At 36.8% G+C, this 5,683-nt stretch overlaps 1 long non-coding RNA gene across 1 annotated transcript; it reads left to right on the top strand.

Moving 5' to 3' along the window:
- LOC149844903 (uncharacterized) lies at positions 1-4,922 on the top strand. Its single transcript, XR_016430415.1, has 2 exons — positions 1-164; positions 4,251-4,922. It is a non-coding gene; the product is annotated as an uncharacterized LOC149844903 (long non-coding RNA).
- The last annotated feature ends 761 nt before the right edge of the window (positions 4,923-5,683 follow it).

Genomic DNA, 5,683 nt, shown 5'->3' with positions numbered 1-5,683 from the left:
CCCACCTGAGAGGCTCGCTGCAAATTGCATTTACCCTCCTCCTGCTGGTGTTCCTGTGAGCTGATTCTACATCTCCAACGGAAAAAAAAAAGCTTCATCTTCATCGTTGATCCAGGGAAGAACAAGCACATGGCGAAGCGTCTTAGGATCTCTCTTTATTAGTGGTGAGAGCAAATCCTTGCCACCAACATCTCATAATCATCATCATCTTCACAACCAACATCATCATCATCATTACCTCTCTTCTCCAGCCCACAAGGGCTCAGCTTATCTAGTAAGGGCTACTTGTGAATGTCACCAAGTTGATGGAATGTCACAAGTTCGATACCTATTGGGCATCCCTTGCCGCAAGGCCGAAGCTGAATTTGTTCCCTGATGGGCAAGGGAGACCTGAAAGGTTTTACCAACTGGAGGGATGTGTTTTTTCCCTTGGCCTATAGCAAAAAAAAAAAGTGTGTCCCTTCTCCAGTTTTATGGTAATCTTCATTATCATACCTAAAAAAATTGCTTCATATTTAGATAAGAAGGTCATTGTTGTGGTTTGCTTTTGTTCTTGGCTAGCCTACCAATAAATCTTCCATTCTTGGTTCATTAAACTAGGCTAAAATTAGCTGCACCATAATCCCTTAGGAGAGTTATTAATTAGCACCTTAGGCTGTTGCACTTGCTAGAGTCATGACTGCATGCATAAAGTGCCCAAGGGCATCGTATATCTTAAAAAGTATTGAATAATTTGTTGAAATGGCTTGGTTGTATCTAAAAGCAGCAACACTTGTTATTAAAAGGAAAAAAAAAAGTGAAGTGGATTGCCATTCCTCATATTAGATAATTTTTTTTTTTACTTGAAAGAATCCTCATATTACATAATTGCTCTTTCATTAAATGCCATATCATATTAGATAATTAGTCTCTTATAAAATGCCATAGAAGATCAGTTTCGATATACAATATTTTTTTTAATCATATAGATGGTATGGAAAGCATCTATAGAAGTGAAGCCTAGAAGCTAGTCCGGATCACCTTGATGGGCTTCAGTTGGGTATTGAGAGTGGCTCACATGGTAAGGGTAGGAATGGCCCTTCACATGGTTTCCAGCTTTTCTCTTTTGGGCTGCAACTCATAGACCACTGCTTGTCTTCCCCCAATCAAATCATTTTCCAAACAAGTCAATGGGATAAGGCTTAAGGGTGTAGGTTTTATTTTATTTCTTTTTTGTAAGGCCTTTTTTTGGATAGGCAAACTGGTGTGAGGTAAATCGCAACCAGTCATATAACCACATACAAATCACTCAAAACCTAAAAGGAAACCAGTCAGGTAATTTGGCTAATTGTAACCCTATCACAACCCAATACTCGTAATTTGGCTAATTGTAATTGAACATAATTACACTTTTTTTGTAAAGCCTTAGAAGACCAGAAGTTAGATCATTTCCCGAATTCTAAAATTCCTGATCCCACTCAACAACCATAAACAAATAGAACTTTAGAAATCTTCCCACTTTGATAGTAAAGCACCATCTTACTAGATCAACAGATGACCTGCCTTTCCTTTAACTTCTTAAATAAGTTTTCTTGATGTACCTACTGAGGTAAGTTAGGAAACAGCACTGTGCTAGTTCTAAATATCCCAGATTATCCCATTTTATCTGGAAGCATTCCAACAACCCGTTAGAATTAGGATAAGCTTCAAATCTTGTGGGACATGTCATGGTGATGAGATAGGAATCTGCCACCTCTGGCCTATCATGCAGTCATAAATGACCAATAATTCGATATAAGCTTATGGGGTTATTTTGTGAGGGTTCATGTGATATTTTCAGAGCATGCAGTGCTGATACATCATGGTTTCCGTTGCTTCCCTTCGTGTAAGTTCCCAGTGGGCCATCTTATTGTGCGATTCCGGTGTCGACCGTGCGATTCCCCTTTTCAGTGGGGACCACCATGCTCGGTTGGTGCTAGGCATTGTCGACCGTAAGATTCCCCTTTTCAACGGCGACCACCACGCTCGGTTGGTGCTAAGCATTGTCGACCGTGCGACTCCCCTTTTCAATGGTGGACACCACGATCGGTTGGTGCTAAGCATAGTCACAATTCTCGGCATATTTTTGTAAAACGAATATCTTGGAATATTTTGAAAATTTGAGTTTTTTTTTTAAATTTTGAGAAAATCTCAAAATCTATAAAATTATATATATATATAGAGAGAGAGAGAGAGAGAGAAGAAAACTAGAATATGTAAACCAGTAAAATATATAAACAGTTATGAATCATGATTTTCATAGTTTTTTGTGCAAATTTAACCCTGCAGATGCATCCGGCGCGGTCCATTTGCTTGGAATCGACTATTGGATCATCATAATCAGATCAAGAAATATAATTTTGTATGCTTAAATATTTATGAAAATTCTGAGCCCTTGATTTTTAAGCCTTAAAAGATCCTTCTTATATGCCGTAATCGGATGATCTATGAGTGTTTTTATCAAACCAAACATCTAGATTGCTTTTGTATGGTAAAATTTTAGGAAAAAAAAACTATAAAAATCTTAATTCATATCGGTTTACATATTTTGCTGATTTACATATTTCAGTTATATATATATATATATATGAGTTGAGTCACTAGAATATGAGAACTAGAGATATGGGCATTTCCAACACTTTTTTTGCATATCCAACCATGTAAATGTGCTTGTCATGGTGAATTTGATAGAAATTAACCAATGGATTGTGTATTTTAGATAAAAAAATATAATTTTTTAATGCTTGAATATTTATGAAGATTATGAGTCATTGATTTACAATAAAAGATAAGATTCGGAACGAAGAGATACGTAAGAAGGTAGGTGTTGCACCCATTGAAAATAAGATGCGAGAGAATCGTTTACGGTGGTTTGGACATATTCGGCGAAGGCCTAATGATGCTCCAGTTAGAAGGTTGGAGAAATGGGAAAATATATTAGTTAAAAGAGGTCGGGGTAGGCCTAGGAAGACTTGGATGGAGATGATAGGAAAGGATATGAATGCTTTGAACCTCACCGAGGACATGGCGTTGGATAGAAATGATTGGAGGAAAAGGATTCATGTGGAAGACCCAAAATGAATTTCTTTTTTGGTTCATATCGCTGACCCCAATTGTTTTGGGATGAAGGCGTAGTTGTTGTTGTTGTTGTTGTTGTTGTTGTTGTATGAGTCATTGATTTTAAAGCCTTGAAAAAATCTCATTTATAGTTCTTATAAAACTAAGCATGCATATCACATTTGTATGACTAGATTCAAGAGAAAAGAACAAAAAATCCATGAAAATTGAGGTTACACATTAGTTCTTATATTTTCAGTTCTCATATTCTAGTGATTCGAGTTGAGTTAATCTAACATTAAATAGATTCAACCTTATGGAATTATGAATCCATCAAATTTACTTTTAAACTTTAAAAAGTAACGGCATATTTTCAAAAGTACAAAATTTTAAAGGCATTTTTAGTTATTTTAATATTAAATTATATATAGAGAGAGAAAGAGAGAAAAACAAGTTTCTTATATCAAAGAGTTAGTCCCCTATCGAACGGAGTTGAATAGGAAGGCCTAGCAATGTTGTCTATTCCCCCATTGAACTTGCAGCCCACGTGATATGCGAAGAGAGTATTTAGTGGCTCTTTTTTAAAAACTGAAAAAGGTGGTATTTAAGGCCTCGTAAGGCAAACTTAAAAGGTGATATTTACTGCCTCTCAGGGAAGGTAAAGCCAGAAAAATGGCGGTTGTTTATATCTACTTTTTTAAAAGACGAGCGATATAATTGCCAGATATTAAGTTTAAGCGATATTTTGAATGTATCGTGTTTAATACCATATTTTTTTTATTTGCCTTTTTTTTGCCAAAAATTGAATTGTCTGGCAATATTTGTTACCATGGTTCTAATGACCATACCCACGTGAAGGCCCTGACCATGTGCCAACCAAACCAACCAACTGGTACATCGTATTTCACACCCTAAATACGGTAGGTTACAGTGCACCGTATTATTGCCCAGTAAAACCCTTTCGGATATCTGATCAAATAATTCTAAGAAGTGAATCTGCATGGAGTATGTTATAAACATCGTTTAAATTCATATAGTGCTTATCCCATTCTTCACATTTCACCATACCATTGATAACAGTTTTTGAATCGTCCTGTATTTTCTTGTTTCATGCATGAAAATCAAAAGCCAGAATTTGAAGTTATGAACTTAGAAGTTAATTTCCTTTTATAAAGGTGGTCTAACAGCTCCAAAGACGGATTACATCTCATGTATATACACCTCTGGAATGCAAAACAGTTTTAGATAAAGATAAAAAAAGGAGTAAAGAATGGAAGGAAAAGGCGATAATGCAGTGGATCCATTCGAGAAGTCGCCGGAGATCCTTGCATTCTGTGCTTTAGTGGACAGAGAAGCAGAGAGGGTGCAACTGCTAAAGAAGAACTCACTGTTGAAGTCATCCGTTACCAACTGCAGGATCTGGCAGCCTGCCTTTCAATTGGAAGACTTTGACAACTGCTCACCAGTGCAGAACAGTGTAAGAAAAAAAGATGCCCAAGAGAAGAGAGAGAATACAGAGAGAGAAAGAGGAGAGAAGCATTTGAAGAGAGTGGTCAGAGATGAAGATGGCGTGCCCAACCCCTTTGTTATCTCTAAACAAAGGAAGTGTAATAAGGGTTTGACGAGGTCAAAGGAAGTGTCTGCAATTGATTTGAACAAGGAAGATGGCTCAGTGTCTAGCTGTGGCTTGCTGTGTCTTTGGTATCAATGATGAATGGTGCCAAAGTGAGGGAGGGAATAGATACGTGAGAATTGTTTTGTAGTTAATTGATGGTCCTTATATTCAGCGGATGCTTCCGATTGTGGTGGCTACTAGTATTGATTTTGACATTTGTGATGTTTGGGAAGACTGATTGGTCTTTCTTTAGGATAAGGAACCAAAAGAGAATCTCTTATATATATATATATAGAATTAATACTTGTTCAACAAGTTTAAAGATGTATTCCATCCCCAAGTATAGAATGGGCAAATGACAAGATCAGCAAAGTTATATTTACTTTTGATTGAGATGAATGCTTTCAAACACAAGTATCACAACAAAACAACCAATACTAAGGCAAAATTGTGAATCCTCATTAATTTCAAACAGATTGTGAAAATAGACATTGTCAAGCAATGGAATATAGCACCATCAATGGCAGCAGGGTGACCTCTGGGGATGAACTGACAACATATAACCAGAAGCAACAAGTGGATCCTGAGGTAACATTCCAAAAGATACATCATAAGGGGATGGAGCGTAACCCATATATGGCATAGCAGCTCCATAAGTTGGCATATATCCATCCAAACTAAACTGCATCGCAGGCCAATATGCACCATAGGCAGCAGAACCAACATCCATGATAGAGTTCTCGGCTCCAAAATCTTGAGAAAGTCTCCAGTGGATGTCCATTGCAGCAATAAGAAAAGAAGGTACAATTATACCACAAGCCATACAGCAATGTTTGGTTAATCAGGTTTGCATACTAAAATATAGAAACATAAACATGAGAACTTATGATTGCAAGGTGGTCTGAGTCTCTTTTTTTTCTTTTTTCCTGTACCATGAAATTCATAAATTAAACATATTCACAAGCACACACTTCACCAACCCATGATCTAAAA

The sequence above is a fragment of the Nuphar pumila genome, chromosome 2 (genome assembly GCF_984573655.1).
Source record: "Nuphar pumila chromosome 2, dmNupPumi1.hap1.1, whole genome shotgun sequence".
Classification (NCBI taxonomy): domain Eukaryota; kingdom Viridiplantae; phylum Streptophyta; class Magnoliopsida; order Nymphaeales; family Nymphaeaceae; genus Nuphar; species Nuphar pumila.
This window is presented reverse-complemented; position numbering and strand designations above follow the sequence as displayed.